Raw genomic sequence first — 17,285 nt, forward strand, 5'->3', positions numbered from 1 at the left:
AATGTGACGATACTTAAGTTAAGGGATATTTAAGTTCAGATGAGTAAGAGTGGAGAAGCTAGGCAAAGGTCATTCCCACCAGAGCAAATGGTCCATGTAAAATAAAGGCCTTATTCCAGGTGAGGAGGGTCCTGCTCTTGGGGAACTGAAAAAAGGCAGCGTGGCTGCAGCACAGAAAGCAGAGGAGAAGGACTACAACCAGAGAGGAGGCCGGTGAGCCTAGCAGGGGCAAGACTAGTAGGCAGGCCCTTCGATGCCGCTTTCTGACTTAGCAGATCCACTGACAGATGAATGGACATTTACACTGGGTAGATACACTCAGTGGAATATGACTCAGCCTTAAAAAGGCAAGAGAATTCTGCTATAACATGTATAAACCTTGAAAAGATTATGCTAAATGATATAAGCTAGACTCAACAGAAGGCAATGGTAACCCACTCCAGTACTCTCGCCTGGAAAATCCCATGGATGGAGGAGCCTGGTAGGCTGCAGTCCATGGGGTCGCTGAGGGTCGGACACAACTGAGCGACTTCACTTTCACTTTTCACTTTCATGCATTGGAGAAGGAAATGGTAACCCACTCCAGTGTTCTTGCCTGGAGAATCCCAGGGATGCGGGAGCCTGGTGGGCTGCCGTCTATGGGGTCACACAGAGTCGGACATGACTGAAGCGACTTAGCAGCAGCAGCAGCAGCAACAGGACAAATATTACATGATTCTACTTATATGATGTCACCTGGTATAGTTAAATTCACAGACACAGAAAATAACACAGCAATTACCAGGGACCTGGGGGATCTGGGAATCGGAGCTGTTGCTTTTAATGGGTACAAAGTTTCAGTTTCACAAGACAAAAAGAGTTCTGGAGATTGTACAGTAGTGTAAATGTACTTAATACCACTGAACTGGACATTTAAAAATAACTGAAATGGTAGATTTTTAAGGCAAGAATACTGGAGTGGATTGCCATTCCCTTCTCCAGAGGACCTTCCCGACCCAGGGATTGAACCTGGTCTCCTGCATTGCAGGCAGATTTTTCACCACTTGAGCTACAGGAACGTCCTATGTATATCACACTACAATTAAAAAAAAAAAAGAGTAGACTGTTTCTAAGACCAACACAGAATATCACAGATGTATGAGTAAAGCAGAAGTGAGATCAGACTTGGATTTTGTGCAGAAACCAAGGTACCAACCAGATCTAAGCATAAGGCAAGAGTCTGCCCCGAAGCCTCTTGGCAGGCGGACAGAGAGCTCACGACTAGCCTGCAGCAGCCTCCCGGGTGAGTGATGAAGAGAGCAGCCTTTTCCGCTGGGGTCAGAGATCCTCCCAGCATAAGGCAGGGCTTCAGCTGAGCTGGCAGGGTCACGCTTTGTTTGTACAAACCCCACCAGGCGGGTCTTCCAGGAACATCCTGGATGGGGGCCTTCCTGCAGAACTCCTTGAGTGTGTTCCCATAAACAATAAGCTGAGGGGCATGCTCCGCTAGCCACTCACACAGCAGATACTGAAACGATACTTCCTATGGCTTCAACGAGAATGGGACATGTGCAAAGACACTCACCGAGGTACATCAGAGGAAGCTACGCTCGGTGTGGCAATTGTGGTAAAAACCAGATTATAAGACATCAGACTTCAAAAGTGTCCTTGGTCACTTAGGGGGGACTTAAAAAGGTAGAAATGATGTGCTTCAGAGCCAGGAAGACCTAAGCTGGCATCCCTGCTTTGCCACTTGTTAGCTTCAGAACCGTGAGCACACTGTTGGACTTCTGTAGACTCAGTCTCCTCGTGTGTAGAGTAGGAGTAAGAATATTACTAAGAGGGCGGGAGCAAGGATTAAATGAGATGACGGTGGCACAGGCTCAGCACACCGCAGTGTGCACACACTCCAGCACACACAGTGCAGCCGCTTTCCTATTCCAACTGCAGAATCTCCAAAGCTGGGGGACCACAGTATGTGAGCAGTCGGAGAGAGAGCAGAGGATTGAGTCACCAGCAGCTCAGGCTACTGACCAGCTGGTGGGCCGCCGGAGGACAGGATGGGAAGAGAGGAGGGTGGGCATGGGGGCCCCGGGAGACAGGAGCTGGGTTTCAGAAGCCTGGGACAGGCTGAGGGAGAAGAAGGGACTCGCACTTCCAGGGAACAAACAGCCTGCGTAAACACGTCTCTGACGGCTCCACCGAGAGAAGCCCTGATGCCCGTCTCCGTGATGGGTCGCCTCCCCACACGGCAGCATCGGCCCGCAGTCAGCAGCAGTCGCAGGCCCTGTTTTACTGTTCGCTGGTGGGCGCTGCCCGATGTTGTGGGGCTGCTGGCCCTGAAGGAAATGTGTTTGTTTGTGTAGTACTGCCAGACTTCCTACACTCCTAGGGACATGATTCTCCCTCCCCTCTCTCCTAGCCACCCCCCACTGCATACGGCACCCTGCCCACAGCTCACCAGCCAGTCTAACAGGCACTAATGTGTCTCATAAAAACATGCGGTGTCCTTCTAGCCCAAAGAAAATCATACACACACTTTGGAAAGACTTCTACCATCAGCAGTACCATCGATTTTTCTGAGGACATATAACTAGGCACCTGCTTTCAAAGGCCTGTCCTGTGACCGAGGCCTGGCTAAGCAGACATGCCGTCCTGAAATACAGCCCAGCATGATGGAAAGAGAGGAAGCTGAGGTCAGGGGTCACAGCTCAACACTCCCAGCTGAGTGATCAAGATGAAGTCACTCGTTTTCTCCTTCCCTGTCACCCAAAGGTTGGAAATCCAAGTTCAGGGATTCATGGAGGTAACTCTGCCTTCTGCTCTCACGTACAGGATAACACAGGTGTGGTGGCCAAGGCTGATTTCCACCCCCAGCTCTGCCACTTCGAGGCTGGGTACCTGTGCACGATTAGTTTTTCCTCCCCAGATCACAAGGAAGCATTCACAAGAACAGTCTCTGAAGCCACACAACCAGGGTTTGAGGCCCCAGATCTATCACTGCTTAGCCGTATGGCCCTGGGCAAGCATTTCATTTCTTTGCCTCAGTGTTCCCATCTATCAAATGTATATAATACCACTAAGTTAATGAGACTGTTGCAAAGATTAAGAGAGTTACTAAATGTGCTGGTCACGGGGACATGCCCAATAAACACTATCTGTTGTTTCCTTACTATAAATGGGGGCGGGGTGGGAGGAGTAATAAAAATGTTACTCTTCTTTTTCCACAGTCAGGACCAAATGAGAGATGATCATTGAGGAATTCTGCATACATGGGTATTGACTATTTTAAAAGCTGTTCGTCAGATTAGTAATAAAAATAACAGTGAAGTTTCCCACTGAGCGATCAGAGCCTAGTGGCCACAGACCCAGGGTCTGAGAAAGATGCCTGTCCTTCTCCTCATCACCGTGACACTGGGTGCAGACAACTCCCTTCCCCTACGACTCGGCATCCTCAGGTGTGAATAGGGGAAATAATACACCTACCTCTGAAGACTGTTATGAATATCGTAGTTCATGTACAAATAGCACCTGGCACAGCAGCGGGCACCCTGGGCCATTACTGTCCTTACTACATGCTAGGTCCTGTCCCCAGAGCTAGGGATATAGCACGGGACAAAACAGATGAAGCACCACCAAGTCACACTCGAGTAAAGGAGAGAGAGGGCACCTGCAAATCTGTAAACCGACACCTAAGTGCTACGAAGAACATGAAGCAAGACCAGCAGAGAATGAGGAGCCTTACTATGAGGACAGTAAGGGCTCCCTGATAACTGCCTAGCCCTCTGGCTCCAGTGCCATCTGCTCCCCTTCAATCAGAGTAACACTGACGAACATTTGCAGAGCTCTTTCCACGTGCCGGGCTCTGAGGGGACGCATGCTTTGTGCACTCACTGAGTCAACTTCTGCATCGTTCCTGTGACATTACTGATCTTATTACCTGGTTTCTGAAGATTAGAAAAACGGAGGCTTAGACAGATTGAGTAACCTGCCCAAGGCCACGCAGGTTCCTGGAAGACTTGGGATCTGAGCCCAGTGCAGCCTCATTCGTGAATCTCAGGCCTCCCTGCTGGTGCTAGACAAACCTAAGCCACTATTTCTTAGCAGCTGCAGTGACGCGGACGCTCCTTCACCGAGACCTGCTTAGACAGAGTTCACTGCTACTCCTCCAGCTCCCCGGCGAGCCTGAACACAGTGGGGAGAAAGGAGGAGGGGGTCCCTAGGGGTCGGCCGTGGGACGGTGATGACCTCGGGCAGCCAACCGGGTCCTGTGAGCAGGTGCAGCACACACAGGGTGGACGACAGGGGGGCGGGGGAGAAGGAACCTGTCCTTTCAGGCGAAGTTCTGCATAGGTGCTGATGGCGCTTTCTGCTCAGCGCATGCTCCGCTGATTCCTGACTGCACTTTCTCCAAAAGGAACATCTGTGCAGGGAGGGAGCTACCATTCCACACACTTGGGGTCTGAATAGTAGAAGGCGCTTCTAAAGACCCACAGGCTGGGTGAGGAGAAAGGGGGCATTCTATAACTGCACGGAGGCTCGCCAGGCCTGGAAGGGGAGACAAACAATGGACTGGACATCCACCAGCCAAATAAAGGAATGAGCAACCCTGGAGAGCAGCAGTGAGAGCAAGCAGTGGCCACGAAAGGGGCCAGAGAAGCAGCTGCAGTTGCTCAAGTGCAGCTGATGGCTGCTCCCACCCAAGTGAAGTCATTCAGGCGGTCTCTTCTGATTTTTTTTTCCTTTCACCATCACTAAAGGTCTGTATGTGTGCGAGCTGTGTGAGAAAAGGGTATTATCAGTATGTCCAAGGATATGCACATGAGACACACTCTCCCTGGTTCAAGATCCACAGAGCGATACAGCAGCTAGAGAGAGGGGCCACAGAGCGAGGAGGAGGGAGGAGGGTTCTGGTTAGCAGCCCGGAAAGCAAGGCCATAGTGTGGCAAGAACAGGGGCGTGGAAACAGACAGACTCGATGTGAGCCATGACCCCCCCTGCTTACTAATCTGTGACCCTGAGCAAATTACGTAACTTTCTGATCCCCAGTTTCCTCATCTGTGTTACACCCGTCTCAAGATGGTGTTTTTCTGTATGCACAGAAACAATGAGATCACCATGAAAAGATGTACGGAAGGTTCTGTTGAGCCAAAAATAAATAAATAAACAAGCTGTGGCACTGCAGATGGCAGAAACTTAATCCCACTTCTGTAAACTGAATATGTGTGTGTGTGTGCACCTTTTACAATCTGGTAGGATATTTATTAAACTTACCAACAAGTTACTTCAGGGAAGAATCCTTGAGGAGCAATAAAGAAACTTTTTACTTTTCTGTAGGAAATCGTTACATTAATGTGTACTCTTTTTATAATTAAAGAGATGAAAGTCATATATCTAATAAAAGTCTAGTACTCAGAACATATAAGATCTCCTACACCTCAACATAAAAGTACAAACAACACAATTTAAATGAGCACAGGACCTGAACGGACATTCTTCTAAAGACGCACAAATGGCAACAAGCACACACAAAAAACTCAACATCACTAACATCAGGGAAATGCAAGTCAAAACTGCAACGAGACATCACTTCCTACCCACTTAGATGGTAATAATGACAAAACGACAACAACAACAAGTCCTGGCAAGGAGATGGAGCAATTAGAGTCCTTCAGTATTACTGGGGAGAATATGAAATGTGCAGTCCCTGTGGAAAAGTTTGGCAGATCTTCAAAAAGTTCAACAGTTATCACAGGACTTTAGCAATTCTACTCATATGTTTATACCCAAGAGAACTAAAAGCATGCTCATAGCAGCATTACTTATAATAGCCAAAAAGTGGAAACAACTCAAATATTCATCGGCCTGTGAATGGAAAAATAACACGTGGCATATCCACTCGGTGGAATAGTATTTGGCAAGAAAAAAGAATGAAGTCCTGATCCATGCTACAACATGGATAAACCTTGAAAATATCATGCAAGTGAAAAAAGCTCGTCACAAGAGACCACATACTGTGTGAATGCATTCCTATGAGACGTTCAGAATAGGGAAATCTAGAGAGACAGACTAGCAGTTGCCTAGAGCGACCCTTACGAGGGTGACCTGGGGTGAAGTAGGGAGTGATTGCTAGTGGGCTCAGGGCATCTTTGTGAGGTGATGAAGATGTCCTAAAATGAACGTGGTGGAGCTTGCGTAACTCTGACTACACTAAAAATCTTTGTAATATACACTCTACGTGGGTGAATTAGACTTCAGTAAAGCTGTTAAAAATGCTGCATGACTCCCTGACTCTCGTCACTGAACAGTACTCGTCTCCCCGGTGGAAAGCTCAGTGGCAGACAGCATGCCTCGGTCTCCTCAGCTGGGGGACGGCAGTACTGCCCCCCCATAACAGTTAATAGTCACCACGCACAAGAGGTCATGGGAACACTCAACAGCAGTTAACTTGATAACGACGATTTAAAAAATTACATTTATTTCTCACTGAGTGGATTTCTTTCCTTTCTTCACTGGTGTCAGACCTGCATCACGAGCTAAAGACTCTCCTTGTCACTCCTGCTCCTTCTCCCCTTTATCCTTCACAAGAGTTTCTCCCAATACCCCTCCAGAAAAGTAAATTTTTCTACTACCCCATTTTACAGATGATGAAACTGAGACTCAACAAGTTGAAATAACTAGCCTACAGTCACCTAACTCATTTTACTGATTCTCTTCTTCAAGTTGTTCTGACCTTGGTTCTTCCAGGTATCAATTCCACTCTCCCTGATGTACAGCAATTACCCCTATTTATTAACTCAGCCTGGGGACCCTGCCTCCCTGCCTTATGACCTTGCTCTCCCTAGAAAAACTTGGGAATCATCCATGAGAGACTGTACATCAGCATAAGCTGCAAAAAAAAAAAAAAAAAAAACTTCAGAAAGAAAATCCAGGCTAGGAGAACCACAACCCAGGGTTTTTAACTGTTACCTGGTGAAACTGCCTGGTCCAGTCACAAGGAGAATTCTCCTCCATGCTGTCACCTTGGAATAAAGTCTGAGGGAGGAGCCTGGCCTAGGCATAAGGTCTATCATTGCTGTCAAGGGCAGGAGGAAAGGTAGGAGCCAACTGTGAGGACCTGGGGAGCAGTTCAGTGGGCAGGGGCTGTCAAGAACAGTCAAAGCCCCTTGGCCTTTCTAGAAACACTAAGCGAGTCTCATACCACAGGCAGGACTAGTCATAGGATTTTCTTCTTTTGGATATACCTTCCAGGAGGTCTTGTTCACCATAATTCATATTCAAAGAACAAACCAAGTGCTCATTAACAATCAAACTACAGTGTTCCTGAGCAACTTAAATTCCAAGATAATTACAACATAATGACTCAACTCCTCCCACCCCTAAAAATGGAGGAAAAGACAGGAAAAAAACCCCAAAACAACATGGGGTTGGGGGAGGGGTTAGTGAGGAAGAGAGGGAAAGAAACTGTTAAGGACTAAAAGAGCCATCAGCAAACAGGAAGAAAATATCATTGGTTTTACTACCAAATAATCAGAAAAGAATGTTTTCAATAACTCCTTAACCAGGAGAATTAGATAATAACAAATAGTATAAGAAAAGAGAATTAAAGTTTATGACACATAATATTCCATATAATATCCCATTACTCTTCAAAAAACATCATAGAAGTTATGCCCATTTTACAGATAAGGAGGCTGAAGCTTCCAACAATGAAATGATTTGCCCAAGATCTCTACAGTGGGCATGTTTCAGGGGCACTGTCAGCCAGTGGTAGAGAGTCTCCTTTAACGGGCCATTGTCCCTCAGGAGCAGCCCGTCAGTCCGGCAGAATCCTCAGAAATGCACTGCAGTGCGTCATCGTCTGCGCAAACCTCTCTTTTCCATTCTTTACCAGTGGCAGACCTGTAGCCTCTCTTTCACAGGATCCTGCCCATAAATTTCTCACACATATAATTCTGTCCTGGGGTCTGCTTTCAGAGGACCCAAGTAGATAAACCCAGACAATGACAGAACAGGAACTCACACCTAGGTCTGTCTAAGCCCAAACCCCTTGTGTTTTCTTTCCTTTATACCAGAGACTAACTGATAAATAAACCACGTTGCGAAATCCGATGATTGATTCTCAGGCTTTCTCTTCCATGGTCCATCAGCAACGTCCAGTGCCGCTGATGGGCACTTCCTCTAAGACACTTCCGTCGGTTCCCAGGATCCCACACTTTCCAGAGTTCTCTGGCCGCTTATTCTGTCTCTCTGGCTGGTTCCTCCTCACCATCTTGACCCACAAACCTTGATGTGGACTGTCCAGGGCTGTTTCCAAACCCTTTTCTTCACCATCTACATTTATTCTCTAAAGTAATCTCATTTAATCTCATGGCTTCTTCTACATGTTCATGCCTCCCAGATTTCTCTCTCGAGCCCACAGCCTTGTCTGAACTCTAAACTTACATACCTAACAGCCTACTTGACCTCTCCACATGGATGTCTATTAGCATCTCAAATTAAACACAGGATAAAACCTGGTCTTCTCTCACACCCAGTCTGTCCTGCCACATCTGCCCTGTCTCAGTAAACGGCAACTCTATCCTTCCCAGTTACTCAGGTCAAAAACTTTGAAGTCATCTTTGAGATCTTTCTTCCTAAATTTACAACCAATCTGTCAGCAAATCCTGGTAGCTCTTCCTTAAAATGTGCCCAGAATCTGATCACTTCTAACCAATCCCATTGCCATACTAGTCCAGGCCCCATACCTGGATTACTACAATAGCTCCCAATGGTCCCTGCCTTCACCCTCACCTTCAGACAGTATGATTCTCAAAACGGCAGCCAGAATGATCCTTTCAAAACCTAAGTCAGATCATGTCCCTCCCTAGCTCAAAACCCTCCAATGACTTCCCATTTTACTCCAAACAGAAACCAAAATCTTTATAAGGGTCTATAAGAACTATGATGGCTAATTTTATTTATTTTAATTTTTATTAGGGTATAGTTATTTACAATGCTGTATTAGTTTCAGGTATACAGCAGATGGTTAATTTTTTGTGTCATAGCAGTCCCAGATATTCGGTCAAACATTATGCTGAGTGTTTCTCTGAGGATGTCCTGGACGAGTGGAACATTCAAATCTTTAGACTGAGTAAAGCAGACTGCCCTCCCTAATGTGGGTGGGCCTCACTCAATCACTTGAAGGCCTGCAAAAAACAAAAATAATACAGAATTCCCCTGAATAAGAAGGAATTCCTTCTGCCCAACTGCCTTCAAACTGCAACAATGGTTTTTTTTTTCCCCTGCCTTTGACTCAAACTGAAACATCAGCACTTCCTGGGTCTCCAGCCCCCTGGCCTTTAGACTGGGAACCACACTATCAGCTCTCCTGAGCCTCTGTCTCCCAAGACTGCAGATCTTGGGACTTGTCGGCATCCATAATCGCATGAGTTAATTCTTTACAATAAATCTTTTTACATATATGCCCTATTGGTTCTGTTTCTTTGGAGAACACTGACTAATAAAGACTTTACATGATACTGGCCTCCCCATTTCACTCTGATCTCAGCTCCTACTTCTCTCCCCTCCCGTGTTCTGCTACAGCCACTGAGCACTCTTACTATCTTACTACTCCCTGAACACCCACCTCAGGGTCTTTGCACTTGCTGCTTCCTCTGCCTTAGTGATGAATATAAGCATAGTCTGCTCTCTCGTGTCCTCAGTTCTATGCTAAATTATCACCTTTCCCCTGAAGCCTTCAGTGAATACACCACTTAAAACTGCACCAGCCCACGACCACCCCTATAATGTCCTTTATTGCTTTTTCTCCACAGAGAGAAAAATGTGGCCGCTGACACACACACACTATGTGTGTGTGTGTTACTGTCCATTTTCCCAGTGAAAAGTGAAAGTCACTCAATAGTGTCCGACTCTTTGCAACCCCATGGACTATACATTCCATGGAATTCTCCAGGCCAGAATACTGGGGTGGGTAGCCTTTCCCTTCTCCAGGGGATCTTCCCAGCCCTGGGACAGAACCCAGCAGAGGTTCCACAAAGGCAGAGGTTGTGTCTGGCTTGCTCACTGTTGTAATCCTCCATGTCAGAATTATGCCTGACACATAGTAGGTGCTCAATAAATATCTGTTGAATAAATTTATAAATATCTTAGAAGTTTCATATTTCAGCATAACAATTTTATATGATCATAAGAGCAGTTAAGAGGTCACCTGGTGCCAGAGGAGGATAGGGACTGACGTGCAAAGGGGCACAGGAACTTTCAGGATGACTGAGGTGATCTACAGGTTGACTAAGATAGTGGTTACAGGGACACATACATTTGTCAAAATTCACTATCATGTACACTTGAAATGGGTCCATTTTTTTTGTATGAAAGATATACCTCAATATAGTTGACTAAAAAAAAAAAAAAATACCCAAGTTGTTTATATTCCAGACTGCCTCCACGCCAAAAAGCGGTGTACAAATTCACTTTTAGATCATGCATCCTGGTCTGAGCTCTGGCAATTATGCTCCACATGGTGTGGGTTGGTATATAATTAAACTTTAAAATACTAATTGCTGCCCCTTATTACAAAAAGAAAAAGTGCTCTCGGAGGTCCACAGATGTTAAGAATAGACTTTGAAGTCAAGCAGACCCATATTTAAATCGTGCACAACTCTATCTTTATTAGCTAGATGAACTTGAACAAGTTATTCAACCTCTCTTGGGCTTACTTAGCTCATGTACCAAAAAAATAGGGAATGACAGAATGACCTAAATAATGTAGTATAAGGCCTACACTATAGTTTGCACTCAGTTAAGTAGTCACTTTGCTTAGTATTATTATCAACAAGCACTGAGCCATGAGAGCCACTGAAATATCAATGGGGTTTCCTAAGAGAGTGATGTCAAGTTTGAGTCTGCAGACCACTGGAGGGGTCACTCAGGTGTGTTGCAGATGTTCGCCTGGCCCTGAAGCGTCCATGTCTCCACGAAGCTCAGCAATATGCAGCACACTAGTGCAAATGAGCACTGTGACAATCAAGGAGCAAAGCTCACACCAAGGCGCCCCACATTCTGTGCACATCTCCCCCAGTTACAGTCCCCTATTTACCACTTCCCACCTCTAGCAGAAGAACAGGAAGATCCTTAGAAGACCATTACAACACTGTTAGCAAAAAAGAAAACAATTTAAACAACCAAGATATTCAACAAATGGCAACTCTTTAATGCTATAGGTAACAGGCAAACACTATGCAACCCTTAAAAAGAGTAAAGAAGAACTCTCACCAGAGCAATGATACATTAAGTTATAAAAGAGAAGTGCAAAAGAGTGGGTATAATATAATCCCATGTCATCACAAGAAAAATGGAGACGGAGATTTAGACACGTGTCTGAAGCTGCATAGAAAAAATCTGGAACAAGGTGCTACTAGTTGAGCCCTATGCAGGGGAGTATGGGGGAGAATGGATACATGTATATGTATGGCTGAGTCCCCTTCACTGTTCACCTGAAACTATCACATTGTTTTTTTATTATTAATTAATTTATTTTTACTTGGAGGGTAACTGCCTTACAATATTGTGTTGGTTTCTGCCATACATCAAGATGAATTAGCCATAGATATACATATGTTCCCTCCCTCTTGAACCTCCTTCCCACCTCCCACCCCATCTCATCCCTCTAGGTCATCACAGCGCACTGGATTTGAGCTCCCTGCATCATACAGCAAATTCTCACTGGCTATCTATTTCTACGTGTGGTAATACACATGTTTCAATGCTACTCTCTCAAATCACCCCACCCTCTCCTTCCCCCACTGTGTCCACAAGGCTCTTCTCTATGTCTGCATCTCCACTGCTGCCCTGCACACAGGTTCATCAGCACCATCTTTCTAGACTCCTATCACAACATTGTTCATTGGCTATACTGCAAAACAAAATTTAAAAATAAAAGTGATGCCCTATGGAGAATAGAATGGAAGTATTTTGATTTTCTATTTAATCCTACTTAAAGTAAAACCATGCAGACACTGACAAGAAATAATAAAAGAGGAGGACAATCCAGGAAGGAGGCAGCTTCCCCGGGGAATGAGTCGACCCCAGGTACTTTAATCTCTTCGGTGAATCCATGATTCCTAACAGTTTTATTTAAAATCAAAGATGAACTCAGTGCTCTCAAAACAAAACAGCGTCATTCTACTTTGTGTGGTTTTCTCATCAATATTTGGTAAAACAACTAGTAAGAGAGTGTTTGTTTGTTTGGGGGCATAAAGAAGATGTGAATGGGCTGGGGGCCCGACCAAAACAAACTCCTGCTCAAAACTTTTCAGGGTCCCTGATTAAGAAATGAAGAACTGACATACCAAAACAAGCTGCTACCAGGAGGCAAGAACAGGGGAAAAGGCAGTATGTCAGTCTTGCGTTCCATCCTGCTTCTGCCCCTAGGCAGCCCTATGACAGTGGACACTGATTCCTGGGAGTTTCAGGTCTCCTATCAGGCAAGTGGGCATAAGAACCATCTCCTGACCTCAGAGTGGTATTATGAGAATGCAGGGAGAAACCCTCAGGCATTCAGCACAGTATCTCCAGGCATTACACCTGTAGTGCAGGTGGTTAATAAATAGGACCCAGAACCTGATGACATAAATAACAAAAAGAGAAGAAACTATTTCAACGAATCTTGATTAACAGGAATGTTCAAAGAATCCATCCAGTTGATTGACTTCTCTAAATGGGAGAAGACCAGCCAGAGAAGAAAACAAAACCCATATACATTGTCAGTGGGGGCGGATGTAACCCAGAGCTGGGGAGGCCCAAGGTCATCTTACTGAAGACAGCCAAGAGAACTTGCTCACAGTCATGCAGCTGGATTTGCAGAGGCTATGAAAAGAAAGCCTGGTGATAGGAACCACCCAGGCTCCAAGTCTGACCTGTTATTGCTTTAGGGTTTATATTCTGCCTTCTTTCCAAAAGGATCAGAGGCAGATTGTAGGAAGAGTCATGTACTCAGAAGACTCATTTAAATAAGAATATGAGAATCAGAGGAGTGTATAGAGGGTGAGGTACCAGCTGAGATCTGTTGCAACTGAAAATAAAACTTAGCTCTGGGCATCCAGACTGAAGGCAGGAAAGCAAACCGGTAGACTGTCATTAGGGGAAGAATCATAATCAACTGGGAAGGTACATTTTTAAAGACTTAAACTTGAAATGTTATCATCAGAAACCAATCCTGGGAATTTATGCATTTGATTACCTCTCACCTCCCAGACTCCTAAAATAAGCTTTAGTGTGCTATTTTCCTCCTCACAGGTTTGCTGTGTGACCTGGAGCCAATGCCTCACCTCTGGGTATCTCAGGTTCCCCATCCTTTAAAGGGAGGGATGCACCTGCCTATTTATGAAAAGGAATGAAAGAACCTTTGTCAGCATTAACTTAGTGCTTAATAAACTTCAAAAGCCTTGCGTACATTATCTCACTGAAATCTCCAAATAACTATAAAAGGCAAGCCCTATAAATACATTACAGACGAGCTCTCTGAGATTCAGAGAGGTAGAGACAGCTGATACTGTCACAAAGCTAAAAAGTAGAAGAATCAGAACTCCATTCCAGGCTTTCGTGTTACCAAGGTGCAAATTTAACTATTAGACTTCTGCACTTCTTTTGTGTATCTCAAGCACCCAACAGTTCCTGGCAGATAGTAGGTACTCAGCATACTTGTTCCCTTCCTCACTCCTTCCTTTTCTCCTGAAGTAAAATTATGTATGTAAGGAAAATTGTATGTCTGTTGAAATATTATTAGTATCTTATATTTATATAGCTTCTTTTCCTCTAAGGAGATCACACTACTTAATTTATTTTCTCTACTAATTTCACCAAAGATCTAGCTATCATTGTGTATTATATCATTTATTTTACAAATGAGGAACTAGAAGGCTACAATCTGCTAGGATGACATGCCCAGAGTCATATGGAAGTCACTGCCAAAACCAAACAAAAACCTTGGTCCTCTTTACATCTAAATCAGCCTTTATCCTCTCACATGACACAACCTCCGTAATAAAGAACAGATCATTCATTTTTTATCTGGAAAACTACCAAACGTATAATGCAGTAAGGGGCCCCATGACCTTACCACCTTGTCAAAGGGAAGAAAGTATATAAAAAATGAGGTTTGCAGGAGCAGACGGATTTGGTCCGTCAACTTTCTCTTGGATTACACCCATTAACCAACATAAAATAATGCAAAATATAATGTAACAGATCCCCATGTCTTTGGAAATTCAAGTTAAACTCACTGATCTTTCAAAACTTGCAGCCATTAACTCGAGTGGGGCTGCAGAGGAGCACATGATGTCAGCGAGTTCTTTGAAAGAAACACATGATCCACAATTGGGCCACTCTATAAGAATCCAAGTCAGCAACGAGCATTTAGGGGCATCAATTCACAGCATCACAGCATTCTGGAGCTCCAAAAGGGACCTGGCAGACCACTGAGAACAATGCCTTCATCTTGTGCATGAAGAACCTGAGGCTCGGGGCGGGGGTGGGGAGGGCGGGTAAGAGGCTTTGCCAAGATTTCACAGACATAGCAGCAAGAACAAAAAAATTAAGCTGCTGACTATATCCATCCCACTTGCGAGTCATGCTTCTGATGGACGTGAGTACACCTAGCACTTTCCAGAATTACCCACCTATACATTGAGCGCAGAAGAAAGAGCCTGAAATATGGTAACAGAAAAACTCAGAATTCAAATTCTGGCCATGTGATATTGAGCAAGTCCCTTAATTTCTGTGAATTTTAATTTTTTTCGTCTATAAACTGTAGGTAATAGTAAACTCCACAAGTAATCTGCCAGTAATATAAACAAGGGGCCCGCACAGCCCTGAGTTACACAAAGGCCAACATTAGATCCACATGCAACCAGAACACCCAGCACAGAGACTGGCACGTAACACATTTGTAGAAAATTTGCTAAGCGAATCAACGAACTAACCAAGAAAACAAGTACTGGACTTGAACTCAGGTCTATTTGCTTCTTATATAGCTCCCAATTCATATGATTTCAAAGCAGAGTGTTATTTCTGACTTACAGAGGCCATTTTCTGGCCAAAAAGCAGAAGAAAAAGGTCTGCAGGGAAGTTCTTGGACTCTTCGGTGTTGGTATTAATTCTTGTTGCTAGCATGGGTACATCCTGAGGCTCCAGAATCAACTAAACCTGAGCTTCAGCATAAGCTGTGTGACCTCAAAGACACACACATTCTCTGAGCCTGAATTTCCACACCTGGGGGAAAAAATCTATTTTACAGAAGTTGTGTGACAAATGCAGTGATCTATGTAAAGGAATACAGAATGATGTGTGGCACATGATGACAAGTTCACATTCCACTTCCCTTCTAGTTATTGGGAGGCTTCATTCATTCCTTTCACTTAGGTCCCTGCTCTGATGTCACTTCTTTTTTGAACCTTCCTACCTACAAATAAAACCCCTAACACTCACTGCCCCTTCAGTCCAGTTCAGATCAGTCGCTCAGTTGTGTCCGACTCTTTGCGACCCCATGAATCGCAGCACACCAGGCCTCCCTGTCCAATACCAACTCCTGGAGTTCACTCAGACTCACGTCTATCGAGTCAGTGATGCCATCCAGCCATCTCATCCTCTGTCATCCCCTTCTCCTCTTGCCCCTAATCCCTCCCAGCATCAGAGTCTTTTCCAATGAGTCAACTCTTCGCATGAGGTGGCTAAAGTACTGGAGTTTCAGCTTTAGCATCATTCCTTCCAAAGAACACCCAAGGCTGATCTCTTTCAGAATGGACTGGTTGGATCTCTTTGCAGTCCAAGGGACTCTCAAGAGTCTTCTCCAACACCACAGTTCAAAAGCATCAATTCTTCGGCGCTCAGCTTTCTTCACAGTCCAACTCTCACATCCATACATGACCACAGGAAAAACCATAGCCTTGACTAGACGAACCTTTGTTGGCAGAGTAATGTCTCTGCTTTTCAATATGCTATCTAGGTTGGTCATAACTCTTCTTCCGAGGAGTAAGCGTCTTTTAATTTCATGGCTGCAGTCACCATCTGCAGTGATTTTGGAGCCCCAAAAAATAAAGTCTGACACTGTTTCAACTGTTTCCCCATCTGTTTCCCTTGAAGTGGTGCGTGCTTACTTTCCTTCATAGTCCTTACCATCCCCTGACATCATGTATTTGTTTGTTTACTGTGCCTGTTGTTGTTCAGACACCAAGTTGTGTCAGACTTTGTGACCCCATAGACTGCAACGCACTAGGCTTCCCTGTCCTTCACCATCTCCTGGAGTTTGTTCAAACTCATCTCCACTGAATCAGTGATGCTATCCAACCATCTCATCCTCTGATGCCCCTTGCTCCTCCTGCCCTCAGTCTTTCCCAACATCAGGAAATCTTTTCCATTGAGTTCGCTCTTCCCATTGGGGGGCCAAAGTATTGGAGCTTCAGCTTCAGCATCAATCCTTCCAATGAATATTCAGGGTTGATTTTCTTTAGGATTGACTGGATGGATTTCCTTGCAGTCCAATGGACTCCCAAGAGTCTTCTCCAGCACCACAATTCAAAAGCATCCATTCTATGACGCTCAGCCATCTTTATGGTCCAATTCTCATATCCGTAGAGGACTACTGGAAAAACTATAGTTTTGACTATACAGGTCTTTGTTGGCAAAGTGATGTCTCTGCTTTTTAATACATTGTTCAGGTTTGCCATAGCTTTCCTTCCAAGGAGCATGTGTCTTTTAAAATCATGACTTCAGTAACCATCCACAGTGATTCTGGAGCCCAAGAAAATAAAATCTGTCACTGGTCAAACCCAGGTCTCCTGCATTATAGGCGGATTCTTTACCATCTGAGCTATGGGTTTCTTTATTGTGCCTACTTGACTATAAAATAAGCCCCAGGAGGATGGGGACTTTTTCTTGTTGGTGCTATTTACTGTTCTATCTCAACAAACAGGAAAGGGCCTGGCAGGTAGTTAGGGCTTAATAAAAATATTTGTTGAGTGACTGAATGAATTCAACACTTACTTGGGGCTTGCTGGGCTTCCAAGTAGTGCTAGTGGTAAACAACCCACCTGCCAAAGCAGAGATGTAAGAGAAGTGGGTTCAATCCCTGTGTGAGGAAGATCCCCTGGAGGAGGGCATGGCAACCCACTCCAGTATTCTTGTCTCAAGAATCCCATGCACAGAGGAGCCTGGTGGGCTACAGTCCATAGGGTCGCAGAGTCGGACACGACTGAAGCGACTTAGCACACACCAAGTCCTGGAATTAGACTACTGCAGTGGCCTCCCAA

The 17,285-nt window shown here is 44.9% G+C and overlaps 1 protein-coding gene across 1 annotated transcript in view; it reads right to left on the reverse strand.

Moving 5' to 3' along the window:
* The window catches only part of MRRF (mitochondrial ribosome recycling factor), a 54,588-nt gene that overhangs the window by 13,512 nt on the left and 23,791 nt on the right, over positions 1-17,285 (reverse strand). The gene's annotated exons all lie outside the window — the stretch shown is intronic.

Source organism: Bison bison, unplaced genomic scaffold (genome assembly GCF_000754665.1).
Source record: "Bison bison bison isolate TAMUID 2011002044 unplaced genomic scaffold, Bison_UMD1.0 scf7180017864307, whole genome shotgun sequence".
In the NCBI taxonomy this organism is placed as follows: Eukaryota; Metazoa; Chordata; class Mammalia; order Artiodactyla; family Bovidae; genus Bison; species Bison bison.